The following is a 16,251-nucleotide window of genomic DNA, read 5'->3' as shown; positions in this document are numbered from 1 at the left end:
CCTTCCCTTACACCTTCCTTGGGGAGGTACAGGCTTTTGATGCATTTCCAGGTTTACAAAATCTTGGGAATGCATCAAAATCCATGGGTGTTGCGTGGGAACACCCACCACAACACACATGGAAGCCCTCTATGGCACAAAGTAAGGCAACGCAGAGACTTGGGTTGCATTGCCTTCATCCATAACAACAAGGCAATGCAAGCCCATGCAATGTGGCTTTGTATGGTCTTGGAGATATGGCCCTACAGCCTGCGTCGCCAGTTCATCACAAAATATATGCAATGGCTGCTCAAGCCACTTGAAACTATGGCCCTAAGTGTATCAAGCACAGGTGTCGCCATTCCACATATGGTAAGTCATTTGAAGGTCCCTCTCATGTTGTCTATTATACCATACTCCATGGTGGATACATGAACATACCTTTGCCCTGCATGCCTTTCTGAAATGCCAAAGTGTGTCTGGTCAGAGGCACGTCTGCACAGCATAGTCATCTAACATACCATTGTCCATCCATCTTCAGAATGTGGTTCACACTTTGGACAGCAATTGCTAATGACATCACAAGATACCTGGTCAGATGACATGTAGAGCATGCATGCACACTTCCATCACGTGGATGTGCTGAGTGCTGATGTGCAGCAAGGTGACATAAATATCTGACATGTAGGGACAGACACTAGGCTGTGTAGAGGGACACATGCCATTACATTGGCTGTGTGTAATGAGCCTTGACATGTTACACCATGGGCTATCAGTTCATATAGGAGATGTTTATGACCGCTGTGTGTGATGTGATTTAGCTATCCATACTCCGTTCTGAGATGTCATACCTGGAACATGTTAAGTCTATGTAGCAATGTGTCCAGACATGTGTCCTTTCCATATCAGGTACCCAGAGCCATCATACAATATGTATACTTTGCAGACATTGCTCATCTTACTGTGGCTGATGCCAATGGGGGAATCCTGCCATTGCAGGATGGAGAAAGAACACTACTGATCAGTAATTATGACATGTTTATCATACCATGGTTACACAACAGCATTATTCCACAACAGCAATACTCATAGGGTCATACCTAGATGTATCAGGATGATGCAATAACATGGGTCAAACTTTGGTAAGCCTTGATCTTAGTCAATTTGGTGGAGAGGAAAATGATGTGGATGTATGCCCATTATCACCTTCTGGTTCGTTTCTCGGATTAGGAAATGGCACATGCGATGTGTGCAACAGAAATTAGGCTTCATGACCCTGTTCATAGTTACCTTTGGACTGACAGTTTTTCATACTTCTTCCACAGACATTGCCCCGGAACAGAAGAGGGCACACTACATCCGGGCTGAACAGTACAGCCACATCTGGGTCATAGGAAAGGCCTATAAGTCAATGGGCAGGTGTTATTCAGAGGAGAGGGCCTCCAGGAAATGGTGCATTACACCTGAGGCACCCACTAACAAGCATTTGCAATGGAATAAGTGTCACATTTGTGAAAGTTATAGCTACTGGTGTTGTAAATGACAATGTTGTAAATAACAATGTCTTTGGTTTGGAGTGTAGTGGATGTATGTCAGATGCCACAGCAACCCTCGAAGGCCCGTCACTGCAGGAGGAAAAACACAACAAGGCAGCCACCTTGAGAGAGTGTTTTTGCCTCATTCTTACAGACTGGCTGTGATATCTTAGAGATGGAAACCTTTCTAATGTGTTTACCTAAACCTTTCTAGCACCAACAAGCCACGAAGAGCCACTTTCATGGCATTTAACCCAGTTAATGAGAGGATCAAAAGAGTTAGGAGCAAAGAAAAGGGGGCAGCCACGTATTTCTGAGTGTTAAACCAGCCTAACTTTTAAAAACAAAGAGAATAACAGAAGAGGCAGCTTAACTGAACAAGAGGCTTCAAATGTGTGCAGATTGTTGAAACAGAGCTTTAGTGGTAGATGGGCCGACAGAATAGGTTCCAGTTGTGCGACATCTGTGACCTTGGCTCAGTCTTTTAAATGAACTACAAAAGGGCTCATACTCTGTATGCATTTAAAGCCCTATCTTGGGTTAATAGTCTTATGATAGCCCTCAGCTCAGGACTGCACTCTGTAAAACAGATACGTGTACTTGAATCTCCTGGGCCTTGCTGGTGCCTTTTCCGTGCATATATTTGTGCACTGGCTGATGATTTTGAAGTCAGAATTATCTCTGTTGCGGAGGCTACTCAAAATTTGAAGTCTTGGCCTTGCCATCTGGACCACTCAGAATAGAACCGGAAGCCTGGGTTTAGACGAAAGAGTGCTTTTCACCTGGTGCCTCGTGAGGTTCCTACAGGGCTGGTTCACTGGCATTTTTTCAGGTTATAAAAAGGATGCAAATGTACGGTTCTTTTGGGAATCCAAGGTAGGTCCAGAACCATGTCAGAGTTTCTTGATACCCACATAATATTAATTACGTAAAATATTCATATAGAACTTATTTACACAGTGGTTACCCTGCATGCCTGGCATGAATCCTGCCTGTTTGTTGTCTTATGCAAAAAAAGACTTCAGTCACAACAACACATTTGAGTTGCATAAGTACAAGAAGTGGCTGGTCCTAGTGGCACAGTTTGTGAAACAGCCGTTATCCTGCTTAAAACATCTTCTGTCCATGGAGTCTTTACTGTTACTGTCCAGGATTGATTTTGAGATAGAGGGCCTGATTACGACCTTGGCGAATGGGATACTCCATCACAAACGTGACGATATCCCATCTGCCATCTTATAAGTTCCATAGGATGTGATGGAACTTGAAATATGGCAGGCACGATATTTGTCACGTTTGTGATGGAGTAACCTATCTGCAAGATCTAAATCAGGCCCATAGTCTTTGGGGTGTGTACCCATATAAACAAACACATGTATATTCTTATAGACACGGGGAGATGTGGTGAGCCCTGAGAGGAACACCAGTAGAAGCAGGAGTGAGAACAGGACTTCTTGATAGGTCATAAAGATAATTTCTTGACTTTGATTTCCCATGTTCTTGGTAACCGTGGCAATCAGAAAAAATGCAAGGAGTTTACTTCACATAATGCATGAGAACCTAGTGGAGTGGTTACATGAAGCCTGGGATTGGAAGAGAGAAGAGCAGGTTAAACATTACTGGACTATGACAGACGATATGTGGCTCATTATACACAGGAGTCCAGAGAGTGATGGGGAGGCACTCTGCCCCTGTGACAGTGACTGTGGGGGTATTTGAGGTTGTGCCTCTTCAAGCAGGAAGCAGTGCTATTCAAGCACTGTTTTAGATTGCGCTTACAGAAGTGGCATTTGCAAGGTTGCTGTAACTGTGAGGGGACTGCCATCAAAGCCATGACACCAGTGAATTCTGAGAGAAGGAAGTGATGGAGTTTGCTCCACTGTTGTGCCCTATGATATGCTGCTCCTCTCACTGTGGCACCCTTGTGTTACTTTCTTTGAGCTACAGGGTTAGAAAAATGGCTGCCTCTTCTAACTGAAATCTATTTGAAAAGGCTCAATTCACATCCAAAGGCTAGACTTTTTTGCAATCAAGCTTGAGGCAGTGAAGTACTTGAGTCAGGAGCTACGACTCCATTTCAGAGACAGCACCTTCCGCCTGCTTCTTGCACAGAATTAACCTATGTGGTTGGTTGGTGACCCTCTGAAGGTTATCAAGAGCATGTGCTATAGCCTATTGTTAAGATCTACTCAAGTCAGTTGGTTAATGCACCCACTGCAGAGGACAGAGAAAGTCACAGATTATAACCTTAACATAGCTTTTTCATCTCTTTATCTCTGCAAGGTTGATGCAAGTGAATTATAGTGATTTTGTTAAGACTAGCACATTGCTTTGCAGCACTATGAAATGGCAGAACCTGTATTACCAAGCGCTATAAAAAAATGTAGGCCCTCATTACAACATTGGCGGTAAATCCCGCTTACCGCCATGCAGAAGACCACCAACACACCGCTGCAGCTGCGGAATTCTGCTACAGCTACTACAACCCACAGCTCGGAATCCGCCAAAATCTAGACACCCACACAAGTCCGCCACACCAAAGGTCAAAGATAAACTGGCGATAACAAAACACTGTCACGCCAACATGAATACGCCCACGCTATCACGACCCACGAATCCTCGCGGCGGTCTTTCGACCGCTGTATTCCTTGGGCGGTACACACCGCCACGCTCAAAATACACACACATTTACAAAACACAACCACATTGGACAAATCAAAATACACACACCTGATACACATACACACACCACTCCCACACACCCAATACAATGTAAAACACACACCCACATCACCCACAAACCCCTACAACAAAAACTGAGAATGAAGCACAGAGAGAGACACCACCATCAACAAACTAGCATCCACAGGCACACAACACTATCACTCACACAACATCCACGCACCTCACACAACACACACAAACACATCCCTTCACACATCACAACACACACTACCTCACACATCACCCACACCACCCCATGGCACCGCAGACACACCCCAGGTTCTCTGAGTAGGAGCTCAGGGTCATGGTGGAGGAAATCATCCAGGTAGAGCCACAGCTATTCAGATCACAGGTACAGCACACCTCCATTGCTAGGAAGATGGAGCTATGGCGCAGAATCGTCAACAGGGTCAACGCAGTGGGACAGCACCCAAGAACTAGGGATGACATCAGGAAGGTGCGTTCCGTGGTCTCAAGACACCACATTGCGGTTCAGAGGACTGGCGGCGGACCACCGCCTCCTCCCCCACAACTAACAACATGGGAGGAGCAGGTCTTGGCTATACTGCATCTTGAGGGCCTCGCAGGAGTAGCTGGAGGAATGGACTCTGGTAAGTCAAATCTTAACTATTACATACCCCTACCCTCACCCTCACCCCCATCACTCCAACACCTCACATATGTCCCACTATCACAAACCACCCATCCCAACACCTAGCCCTGCATGCAACACCAAAGCATGGACACCCATCACCAAAGCATGTCCACTACAAATACCCACACAGATCCCCAAACCAAATATCACACAAGGTCCTAGACAAGAATGTAAGACCTGGGGGCAGTGGCAGTGGGCACACGGTTCAGGGGACAGAGGCACAGGAAAACAGGGGAACTGGGAGGACTGCTGTGTGACAGGGGGAGGACAGGCCCAGGGAACCCACTCTCCACGAGGCCCTCTCCAACATCATGGGAGCGTACCATCATTCCCAGGAGACAATAGCAACGGTACTGGCCAAGTTTCAGGAGACCCAGCGGCTGCAGAAGGAACAGTATTTGGGGATCAGGGAGGAACTCAAGTCCATCAACACCACCCTGGTCACCATTGTAGGGGTGCTGAAGGACCTTGAGAACACCAGGAGGGAAAATGTGGCACAACAAGGGGCCCCTGACACTAGCCTCGATGATGAACTGCCCACCACCTCCGCTGGCGCTAGTGGACATGAGGCTCCGCCAGAGGACCACAACACCAGCACCCCACCCCCTGCAGATGGAGAACCACCCCGCAAACAGTCCCTGAGATCCAGACACAAGACAGAAAACAATGCCAAGACCCCCGCCAAGAAATGGGACCACCCTGAATGTCATCCTTCTGTCCCACTTCGTCACCCTGTCCATCCTTAAACTGCCCTAGCTCCACTTCCTATGCCCCTTTGGACAATGCACCTGTGAGACAAATAACTGGACTCTGCCATAGACATTCTTCCACCATCACCCCTGACCATTTTACAACCCCCTCCACTAATTTGCACTTAAAAACACACCCTTGAATCACAAAACAATCTGGAGTCAGTCTGTGCTTTCACAAATGTGTATTTGCAATAACTGAGGAAAATAGCAATGTCCATTGTATTGTCAACATACCTATGTCACACAGCTCTAGTCAATGAGGTAACATTGCAGAGGTCACACAGTGGGACCCACATCTGTGAAATGGAAAGGCAAAGTGACAGGTCAGGGTCCATACACTGGGTGAAAGTGACAGACATATGATAGGTTTAACAATTTTATGAGATGTAGGAGGCAGTGATGTCTTCTTACCTGTGTCTCACTGTAAGTATTGCTAGATCACGTTCTTTCTGTTGTCGATATCCTCTTCTTCTGCCTCCTCTTCTTCACTGTCCACAGGCTCCACAGCTGCCACAAGACCTCCTTCTGGGCCATCCTCCTGCAGAAAAGGCACCTGTTGTCCGAAAGCCAAGTTGTGCAGCATACAGCAGGCCACGATGATCTGGCACACCTTTTTTGGTGAGTAGTACAGAGAACCACCTGTCATATGGAGGCACCGGAACCTGGCCTTCAGGAGGCCGAAGGTTCTTTCTATAATCCTCCTGGTTCATCCATGTGCCTCATTGCAGAGTTCCTCTGCCCTTGTCCTGGGATTTCTCACTGGGTTCAGTAGCCATGACAGGTTGGGGTACCCAGAGTCACCTGCAAATGTTGAGGGACAACTGTTATACATACACTAACCCATAGGGACATGCCCAGACAACTATTCACAGGGTATAGGGTCCTTGTCCTCACCTATTAGCCACACACTGTGCCTCTGGAGTTGCCCCATCACATAAGGGATGCTGCTATTCCTCAGAAATTAAGCATCACGCACTGAGCCAGTGATCTTGACGTTCACATGGGAGATGTACTGGTCGGCCAAACACACCATCTGCACATTCATTGAATGGTAGCTCTTCCGGTTTCTGTACACCTGTTCACTCCTGCCGGGAGGTACCAAGGCCACATGTGTCCCATCAATGGCACCTATGATGTTGGGGACATGTCCCAGGGCATAGAATTCATCTTTCACTGTGGGCAAATCCTCCACCTGAGGGAAAACGATGTAGCTGAGCATGTGTTTCAGCAGGGCAGACAACACTCTGGACAACACGTTTGAGAACATAGGCTGGGACATCCCTGATGCAATGGCCACTGTTGTTTGAAGAGACCCACTTGCCAGGAGTACTGACAGGACCTGCACTAGAAGGGGGATTCCTGTGGGATAGCCGATAGCTGAAATCAGGTCTGGCTCCAACTGGGCACACAGTTCCTGGATTGTGGCACGATCAAGTCTGTACGTGACTATTACATGTCTCTCTTCCATTGTCGACAGGTCCACCAGTGGTCTGTACAACGGAGGATGCCGCCATCTCCTCACCTGCCCCAGCGGACGTGCCCTATGGACGACAACAGCGAGCACAGAGTCAGCCAACACTGTGGTAGTAAAAAGGGAATTTATGCACACATTTGTTAATCCGCTAAGTGCCTGTCTCTGTGTGTATGCAAGGCCTAGATATGTGTGACGCATTTAAAAATAATGCCATGTGGCCCCCTGAAATGGCGGCTCTCTGACCTGTAATATGGGACAAGGGGATATGAGGTAACTGCGCTGGTGTTGTACATCATCGCAGTAGGCGGTCGAAGACCGCAGCGCAATCCTGCATTGGTTAACATTGGACCCTATGGGTCCCAGGAGCCAATGACGATGTACGCCGGCGGTGACGGTACGCACCGCCGCAAGCGTGACTGCCATTTCCTCTCTGTTCACTCACTTGATACCTGACCTTCGACAGGAGAGGACCTACACTGCAAGTGCTGCTCTGACCTGTTTCTGGAAGAGACGATGGCTCATGTGTCTGGGGAAAGGGCCCCTGCCTTCACTTCGGAGGAGTTGGAGAAGTTAGTGGATGGGGTCCTCCCCCAGTACACGCTACTCTACGGTCCTCCAGACAAACAGTTGAGTACACTGTGAACATGCTATATGGGCAATGCCTGTTTGGAGTGGTGTGGATGGAAGATACCGGGGGGGGGGGGACTGAGGCCTGCATGAGCGGACGGTGAGTGTATGTGCGTCAGGATAAGGGTGGGAATGTGGGACAATGACTGTGACGGTCCGGATGGTTAAAGTTTTTCCTTGTCACCTGTACTATTCCTCTAGGTCAGCACGCACCAGAAGAAGGATATTTGGTGTGCCATCGCCAAAGACGTCCGGACCCTGGGGTCCACCACAGATGGAGCACCCACTGCCGTAAAAGATGGGAGGACATTCGCCGCTGGAGCAAGAAGACGGCGGAGGCCCAGCTGGGGATGGCCTCCCAACGTGGGACGGGTGCCCGTCGCACCATGACCCCCCTGATGCTCCGGATCCTGGTGGTGGCCTATCCGGAGTTGGATGGGCACTTGACGGCATCACAGCAGCCACAAGGGGGTGAGTACCGTCACATCCACCTGTCTCTGCGTGCATTATGAGGTGTCTGGTTGGGGGAGCTGGGCAGTGGGTTACACTAGGCCAGGGTGAGCTTTGTAGGCAAGGACACTTTGTGAGGCAGGCTATGTGGCACCCCAACCCCACCAATGGTAAGAGCCATCTACACCTAGTCAGGCTCCCGTGACTTCCATGTGTGCAGCAATCAGGCATAGGCCTTGTACCCCATGTCCCTGTGATAAATTAGGGAACTCTAAGTGCATGAAGTAGTGCAGAGGGCTGCTGTGTCTGTAGTGTCCGCCAAGGGTAGTGGTATTGCATGCACTGAACATGTCTTTCTTCCCCTCCCCTTTTTGTGGTCTCCCTGTTCTTGTGTGCATTAGCATCATCAGGCGGAGGAGCAGTGCCACCGGAGCAGGAGGGAGCTGCATCCCACATGGCCCTGGAGGGCGAGACAACGGAGTCTGAAGTCACCAGTGGGACGGAGGGTGAGGGGAGCTCCACGGCGGGGACAGGAGCAGAGACCAGCGACACTGACTCCTCCTCTGATAGGAGTTCCCTTGCGGTGGCGGGCCCCTCTGTGCCCTCCGCATCTAAAGGTACAGCCACCACCCCCCTACCAGCACCGCCCTCCCAGCAGCCCCTCAGCATGTGCCCAGTGGCCGCTCACCCAGGAGGGTAGGCATCTACTTCGCCCAGGCACCTCAGGCCCTGCCGCAGTCAGCCCTGCTACCCTCAGTGAGGAGGCCATTGACCTCCTGAGATCCCTCACTGTTGGGCAGTCTACCATTCTGAATGCCATCCAGGGTGTAGAGAGGCAGTTGTGACAAACACATGCACACCTGGTGGGCATTCATTTTGGCCAGGCAGTCCAACAGCGAGCATTTTAGGCTCTGGCCTCTGCACTGATGGCAGCCATTGTCCCTGTGTCCAGCCTCCCCCCTCCAACTTCCTCCACCCAGACCCAATCCCCTGTACCTCAGCCTATCCCCAGCACACCATCAGACCAGCATGCACACACATCAACACACAAGGGTGGCTCACCACCCCACTACCATTCACACATCCCCTGTGTCCTCTACCTATGTGTCTGTGAGCCCTCCTCCCAAAGTACCTCAGGCCCTGCCCCAGTCAGCCCTGCTACCCTCAGTGAGGAGGCCATTATCCTCCTGAGATCCCTCATTGTTGGGCAGTCTACCATTCTGAATGCCATCCAGGGTGTAGAGAGGCAGTTGTGACAAACAAATGCATACCTGGTGGGCATTCATTCTGGCCAGGCAGCCCAACAGCGATCATTTCAGGCTCTGGCCTCTGCACTGATGGCAGCCATTGTCCCTGTGTCCAGCCTCCCCCCTCCAACTTCCTCCACCCAGACCCAATCCCCTGTACCTCAGCCTATCCCAAGCACACCATCAGACCAGCATGCACACACATCAACACATAAGGGTGACTCAGGCAAACATAAGCACCACACATCCCACAGGCACTCACACAAGCAACATACCCATGCACACATACCAACATTCACTGCCTTCACTGTGTCCCCCTCCTCCACGTCTCCCTCCCGGTCATGTGTCAACTCACACCTGCATACACTACATCCTTAGCTACTACCTCCATCACCAGCACGCCCATCACCACACACCGCTCACGTGCACTCACCACCCCACTACCATTCATACATCCCCTGTGTCCTCTACCTGTGTGTCTGTGAGCCCTCCTTCCAAAGTACAAAAACCAAGTCACACACCCACCCAACAGCCATCCACGTCACAACAGCCTACAGCCCATGCACCTTCACCCAAAGTCACCAAACGAACACCTCCTACAACCACTACCTCTTCCTCCACTCCCAAACCCCCTCCATCTACCCATCCCAGTGTGTCTAAAAAGTTTTTCCTATCAAATGTTGACCTCTTACCTACACCTCCCCCCGTCCGTCCCCTAGGGCACGCCTATCCAGGTCCCAACCCAGTACCTCAGCCACCACATCACCGGGCACAGTGGTGCAAGCAATAGCGGGATTTTGGAGTGCGCCAAGCAACAGGGCTGCCAGTGTCCCAAGGAGCAAGGACATTCCGCCACATCCAAAACTGAAAAAGTTGCCCACATCCCAGAGGGGGAAGGCTAAAACACCTGCCACCAATGGCTCAGGCAAGACAAAAGTTGAAAGTGGCAAGACAGCTGCGCCACCATCCAAGGTGGGGAAGGGCCTGAAAATCAAAGGCAGGTCCACATCAACACCAACCTGCATGGCGGACAAGACCGCCACCGGCACTGCCACCTGCACCGCCACCACAGACACCGCCGCCAGCACCCCAGACACTGAGCCCTTCACCAGCACCGCAGACACTGTTTCCTTCACCAGCACCGCAGACATTGTGCCCTTCACCAGCACTGCAGTCAGTGAGCCCACCACCAGCACCGCCGCTACTGACACCGCCGCCAGCACCGCAGTCAGTGAGGCCGCCACCAGCACCGCAGTCATTGAGGCCACCGCCAGCACCGCCGCCACAAACACCGCTGCCAGCACTGATGCCACAGAGCCTGCCGCAAGCACCGCCGCTACTGACCCCGCCGCAAGCACCGCCAGCGGCCTGCAACATCCTGAGCCAGTGGCACCACCGCAGACATGGCTGCCATCCCCAGTGGTCAGTCATACAAGGCTGGTGGTCAGTTCCAGGAGCCTGGGCAGCTTGCATGTTGCACTACCGTCAGTGGAGTGTCACATCGACTACCTCAGTCCTTGGCAGGATGAGGCACTCTGGGAACAAAGCCACCTCCAGAACCAGTGGAGCATCACATCCACTACCTCAGTCCTTGGCAGGATGCAGCACTCTGGGCACAAAGCCCCCTCCAGAACCAGTGGAGTATCACGTCCACTACCTCAGTCCTTGTAAGGATGAAGCACTCTGGGCACAAAGCCCCCTCCAGAACCAGTAGAGTATCACATCCACTACCTCAGTACTTGGCAGGATGAAGCATTCTGGGCACAAAGCCCCCTCCAGAACCAGTGGAGAGATACATGCACTACCTCAGTCCTTGGCAGGATGAAGCACTCTGGGCACAATGCCCCCTCCAGAACCACTTGAGAGATACGTCCACTACCTCAGTCCTTGGCAGGATGAAGCACTCTGGGCACAAAGCCCCCTCCAGAACCAGTGGAGACTGTTATCCACTTGAGAGGCTGTGGCTTTGCACTCCCCAGGATAAAACAGTGGGCAAACCACCCACTGGAGAGACTTGTGAGACTGTGGCTTTGCACTCCCCAGGATAAAGCAGTGGGCAAACCACCCACTGAAAAGACTTGTGAGACTGTGGCTTTGTACTCCCCAGGATAAAGCAGTGGGCAAACCACCCACTGGAGAGACTTGTGAAACTGTGGCTTTGCACTCCCCAGGATACCTCAATGGGCATGGAGCCCCCTCGTGGAGCTGGCGTCGTGCACTCATCCGGCTGAGGTGCCCCCCCATCCCTTCCCCCTGAGGTGTCTGTTTTATTTCGATCTGATGCCCCTGCAGTGTTCTCTCCGTTTGGATCGGGTATTGAATGTGGGCCTCGCCCATGCATTTTGGGCCCAGTGGTCCACGGACTCTGTAGGTGCAGTAGATGGACTTGAATTCTTGGTGTACCTATTTGTTAATAGTGTATATATATTTTTTAGTAATTAATTTTTCCTGATTACAATCGTTCAACTCATTTCCTTTTGTCCTTGCGTTCTTCCGGGGGGGTTGGAGGGGTGGAATGTAATGTTTCAGCATGTATTGGTGTGTGTGTTGTTGTGTGTGAGGGTGGGGGTGTTGCGTGTTGTGTGTGTCACTCTCTTTTCCCTCCACCCGTGTCGTAGGTGCAGTACTCACTGTGTTCGTCATTGCCGTCAGTCGTGCTCCTGGTAGAGGAGCAGGAAGACTATTCCAGGGAGAATTTGGAGTTCCGGCTCCATGGCGTCCTGGTTCCTCCTGGGGCGTCTAGAAGTGAGAGTTTTCCTTTCCAAGTCCTGTTTCCGCCGTGTTTTTCTTCGCGTTGAATCCGCCCCGGAAAAGGTGGCAGATTGGCCTCTTATAATGGTGTGGGTGGTACATTGTCTTCCGCCTGTCTGTTGGCGGTGACCGCCATGCAGTTTGTTTGTACCACCGTGGCGGTCTGAGTGTTAAAGTGGCTGTCTATGTTGGCGGTTTCCCCCATGGTTGTGATTCCATTTTTTTTACCGCCGGCCTGTTGGCGGTCTTACCGCCGCTTTAACACCGACCGCCAGGGTTGTAATGAGGGCCTTAATCTCCCCTCGCTACCAAAAAATGTATGTGTTCTTGTGTAATGTAACCGGTGCTCATGTAAAGCACTGTAGTACCTTTGTATCGAGTTTGCGCTATATAATACTGCAAAAACAAAGTGCTCCGATATCATTGTGTTGAGTTTGCACTACATAAAACGTAAAAAATTTAAAATTAAAAAGACCCATCAGCAAGGAAACAGCAATATGCCCCAAAATGCACGGAAGAAACCACATACCACCATGAATGCGATGCTGCGAGGCAAAAGAAAACAAGGGGCAAGTAGCCATGGTGGCACAGAATTTAACAAGCGACAATAGGAGAAGGGTGATTGGGAGTCAGGACAAGCAGGAATACTGAGTGGGGTAGTGCGATTTAAGCAATCTGGATGAAGCAGTAGGGTGCATGTACAGTGCCCTCAAGCTCAGCATTGTAAGCACATTTACTCACAGGAGCAGGAAACCAAGACAAGAAAGTCCACCAAAGAACAGATAAACATGATAAAGCATAATTATACAGTAGTTAGTCACTGCTCCCAAAGAGAAAAAGTAGGGACAAAGAGGCATACCTGACCACTAGCAAGCACGGATCTTTAAATTACACTGAAACAAAGAAATTAAGGCCCTCATTCCGACCCTGGCGGTTTGAAACCGCCAGGGTGGAGGGCAACGGAAGCACCACCAACAGGCTGGCGGTGCTTCCAGGGCTATTCTGACCGCAGCGTTAAAGCCGCAGTCAGAAAAAGGGGAACCGGTGGTTTCCCGCCGGTTTTCCCCTGGCCCAGGGAATCCTCCATGCGCCAATTCCGCCCCCCTTCCCGCCAGCCTGTTCCTGGCGGTAAAGCCCGCCAGGAACAGGATGGCGGGAACGGGTGTCGTGGGGCCCCTGGGGGCCCCTGCACTGCCCATGCCACTGGCATGGGCAGTGCAGGGGCCCCCTAACAGGGCCCCACCATGATTTTCACTGTCTGCTATGCAGACAGTGAAAATCGCGACGGGTGCTACTGCACCCGTCGCACCCCTGCAACTCGGCCGGCTCCATTCGGAGCCGGCTTCCTTGTTGCAGGGGCTTTCCCGCCGGCCCAGCGGGAAAGTCAAAATGACCCCGCGGTCATTTGACCACAGTGCGGTCTTTGGGCGGTTTCCGCCCGGCGCGCGCCGCCCTCCGCCCACCGGACTCGGAATGAGCCCCTAAATGACTTTAAGCCCACAGAAGTAACTATATTAAAAGTATAGAAGAGGCCGTAAGCTTACCCTCGACTCAAAAAGGGCAACTCTACACAAGCCAGCGATGATGCTGTAGACCAGGGAGAGTCATCCGAGCCAGTTTCCAGCACCTCTGAAAGCCAGCTCATAGGACCAGCATTACCACCAGCTCCAGGCACAGGACAACTTAGCTCCTTTGAGCAGATGATTCTGAAGAATGCTTCAGACCTAAAATTTAGGGTAGCCCGACTGGAGTACAAAATGGACATAGTGTTACAGTTACTGCAGGGAGTGAAGCAGGCTATCCAGAGACCTCCAACCCCTCACAAATGAGCCACAGGAACCATTTCTGCATTTCCCCATATATATAGTTATTTTAGGTAATAATGTTTTAATAGCTTAGTGTAGGTTTATTTAGTGTGGATGTAGTGGAGGTTTAGTATTTTATAGTTTTTAGGTAGGTTGGGTACAATTTTAGCGGGTAGGGGTGTTGAATATTTTTGGGTGGGGATATATGTGTTGTATATATGTTTAAAAAAAAGAAAACTGTTTAAAAAGTACCAAGAAACTAGATCATTGTTTAGGCTTATATGTGTAGGTAGGTTGTGTATAGGTGTAGTTTATGTTGCTTCTGTATGTAGATGTGTATTAAGGTGGGTGGGGGTTGATATTTAGCCTGTCATGTTAAGGTAAGGTAGTTTTAGATGTTTTTTAGGATAAGTTAGTGTAGAACACAGCAGACATTAAAAAGGAAAAATCAAGGCTAAATAAAGGTCATTTTCATTGTTGCACCTCCTTTACACCTTACCTGGGGAGGCATCAGCTTTTGACACATTCAAAAGTCTACAAATCCTTGTAAATCTGGGAATGCATCAATACCCCTGGCTGTTGATTGGGAATACCCATCGCAACACCTGTGGAATGCCTCTTTGATGCAGAGTGAGGCTACATAGCAACTTGTGCTGCATTCCCTTAGTCCATATCTACAAGGCCATGAAAAATTACTTAAAGTGGCTTAGCATCGCCTTGTAGATATGGGCCTGCAGTCTGCACCATCGGTGAGCTCAAAATAGAGATGCACCGGCATTGCTAGCCACTTGTAGTTTTGAAGACTCATTCTGTGCATTGCACTACAGGTACTACAATCCACAGATTAGGATGGAATGATGCTGCACATTCTAATTGTTATGGGTACATGTGACAGAGTCTGTCTGAGCGTGCAACATTTTACTGGGCAATGTGAGTGATCTTTCGGTGGAATTTGACAGGACATGTTCCAGATTCCTGCCCTATGCCCTTCAGACAGCACAGCGGAACCTTGGGGCATAGCTAGTCAAAGTGCATACCTTGCATTTGCTGCACCCATTGCCCCTTATTGATAAATACCCTGTGCTGGTGGTGATTTGTTGCGTGCCGCACAGTCTTGTCAGGGGACTCCAGCCACCAACTAGTCTGGGAAGACAGCTGCCACCCACTTCTCAAAGGCATCCAGCTCCTCTTGGGGCACAGGGTCCCCTCTCGGGTCTGCTTAGCTGCCTTCAAGTCCTTCACCAGTTTCTCCTTTGTCCAGTGCTTATAATCGTGCAAGTGATCCTTGCAATTGGTAATGGTCCTTCTCACTTGTCCCACACTCTTGACTTTCTCCATGATGGCCTGGCAAATGGCCTCTTTCCTCCCTGGTGGAAATTTTGAGGTGACAAAAAGCTGGTGTTGGTGCTCTTTCACCTCAATGATCAAGATGTCATTCTTCACATCACTGAAGTTAGACTTCCTCTTCCTCTGTGAGCCTCTCTGGACATCTTTGCTGGTGCCGGAGCTGTTGCATCTGCTGCTACTGCCTGCTGCCTTCTCCATGGCTGCCTTCTGTGAAGTGTACCATTTTTTTCATGAAGTGCCATTTTTTCTACTTTTTTGATGCAATCCACACTCAAAAGTGGTGCAGGACCACCACAGCGCACACAGATGTGTCATTTTTTATTTTTTTTACACTAGCTGGATCCTTACGCCATGGTGCGCTGTATTGTAAATATGACGCATCCATGGCGTAGAGTTTTGTCATACTGGGACGCAAGCTTTTTTGACGCATCATTGCTGCAACACAACAATGTGTAATTTCTTGTCAATTTCTCAGAAATATGGCCCCTAGTATTTAACGGGTTCAAGCACAAATGAAGATGTATGCAACACAAAAATTAATTATTGCATTATTAGTTACACAATTTTGCATTTAGTCCCCAAAATATTTTTGAAGCACCAAATCAAAACATCCAGCTGATAATACACACATATCTCTCTCTATCTTTGTGATAACAATTTTTATGGACAATAAGGAGGCCATCAGGATTAAGGTTTTTTTCTCAAGGTTTATTTCAGAGATCTGCCAACACATGTTTTACCCTGTAAGGTGGTTCATAGCCTTTGGGCATTTCAAGGCTGTTACTGTGTTAAGTTGACAATACCAATATTAACATAAAAAGAAGATGTGTATAATAAGAAAGTATAGAGAGAAAAAATAAAAATACAATAATGTTGGCACAACAAATGACATACCAACAGAAAAC

Source organism: Pleurodeles waltl, chromosome 7 (assembly GCF_031143425.1).
Source record: "Pleurodeles waltl isolate 20211129_DDA chromosome 7, aPleWal1.hap1.20221129, whole genome shotgun sequence".
Lineage (NCBI taxonomy): Eukaryota > Metazoa > Chordata > Amphibia > Caudata > Salamandridae > Pleurodeles > Pleurodeles waltl.
The sequence above is the reverse complement of the archived record's forward strand: the minus strand, read 5'-3'. Positions refer to the sequence as shown.